Here is a 1,905-nt window from a genome sequence, read left to right as displayed (position 1 = left end):
TTCCGTGAGAAGAGAAAAATCAATAGTAAAAGGATGTTAAATGAGAAGGAAAGATGAGTAAAAGGAGTTGGATTGATCTCCATTTATATAGAGGACTTTAATGAAGAATTGGAGATCATGGAGGATAGGGTGAGAAAGAGTGACTTAAAATTTAAATATTTAATAATAAGAAAAAAATCCATATTTGTTCATGTTATTACCATTCCCAGTGCTCTTCATTCCTACATGTAAATACAGATTTCCATTTGGTATCATTTTCATCCTTTAACATTTCTTAGAGTGTGCGTGTATTGGTAATGAAGTCTTTCAGCTATCGAATGACTGAAAATGTCTTTATTTTGCCCTTGCTTTGGGATATATTTTTACTGGGCATAAACTCTAAGTTTACAGTTTTTTTTTTTCCTTCAGTGCTTTAAAGATATTGCTCCACTATCCTTCTACTTCCACTGTTTTCAAGGAGAAATCTGCTGTAATTCTCATCTTGGTTTCTCTGTGTTTAATACATTGTTATTCTCTGGATGCTTTCAGGATTTGCCCCTTTTCACTGGTTTTAAACAATCTGATCACATGTGTCTTGGTATAGTTTTCTTTATGTTTCATTGAACTTCTTTGTTCCATAGATACACAGTTTTCATCAAACTTGGAAATTTTTCGGTTATTATTTCTTAAAAGATAGTTTCTGTCCACACTTCTCTCTCCATTGCCTCTTGGAGGCTCCAGCTACATAGGTATTATGCTTTTATAATTGCCCTGCGGCTCACTGATGCTTCTTTCATTTTGGGGGGAACAAGAGGAGGGATTCTTTTTACTTTCATTGTTTCAAATATTTTCTATTGCTATGCCTTTCAGTTTAGTAATCTGTACTTTAGAAATTTCTAATCTGCTGTGGATGCCATCCAGAGTATTTTTTTAATCTAAGACATGATCATTTTCATTTCCTCAAATTTCATTTGGATCTTTTAAAAATATCTTCTATGTCTCTACTCAACTCTGTGAACACACTGGAGTATAGTTACAACAAACGCATTAATGTCCTTTTCTGCCTGCTCCATCATCAGTGTCAGTTTCTAGTGATTGACTATTCTCATTCAGGGTCATATTTTTTTAGCTTATTTGCATTGCACATTCAATAACCTTTGATTAAATGTCAGACGTTGTGAATTGTACCCTGCTTGGTGTTGATTATTTTTATATCTCTATAAATATCTTTGAACTTTATTCTGGGATGCAGTCAAGTTGCTCTGAAACAGTTCGATCCTTTTGGGTCTTGATTTTGTCATTGTTTAGGTGGGTCCAGAGCAGTGCTTAGTCTAGGGCTATGTATTCCCTACCACTGAGGCATGACTTTCCTGAGTACTCCACCAATCTACCATGAATTATGTTTTTTTTCCAGTCTGGCTGGTTAGAACAGGCACTATTCACTATCCTGTGTGTGCCCTGGACACTGTTCTCTGATCCTTCTAGGTGGTTCTCCCTCAGCCTCAGGTCATTTCCTTAAAAACATATGCTAATCTGTGCTCTGCTAAATACTTGAAAAGGAACCTCCACAGATCACTCTCTGTGCAGTTCTTGCCTTTTTGGTACTCTGTCTTGCAAACTCTACCTCTCTTCATCTTTCTAGACTCTCAGCTATGTTTCCTGACTTCGAGGAATCTGTCAAGTTCTATCCAGGCTTTTCCTTCTGATGCTGTAGCCTGTAAACTCTCTTAAAAAGGTATTATGGGACAATGACAGGGCTCACCTCATTAGCTAGTCATCTCAGGAATCACTCTATTTGTTGCCTAATATCTAGTAACTTGAAAACATTTGTTTCATATATTTTGTCTGTTTTTCTTGGTTATTTCAGTAAGAACATATATCCAACATATATCCAGTTCCTGTTACTCTATATCTGGTGGAAACAGA

This window comes from Colobus angolensis, unplaced genomic scaffold, assembly GCF_000951035.1.
Source record: "Colobus angolensis palliatus isolate OR3802 unplaced genomic scaffold, Cang.pa_1.0 Scaffold302, whole genome shotgun sequence".
Classification (NCBI taxonomy): domain Eukaryota; kingdom Metazoa; phylum Chordata; class Mammalia; order Primates; family Cercopithecidae; genus Colobus; species Colobus angolensis.
The sequence above is the reverse complement of the archived record's forward strand: the minus strand, read 5'-3'. Positions refer to the sequence as shown.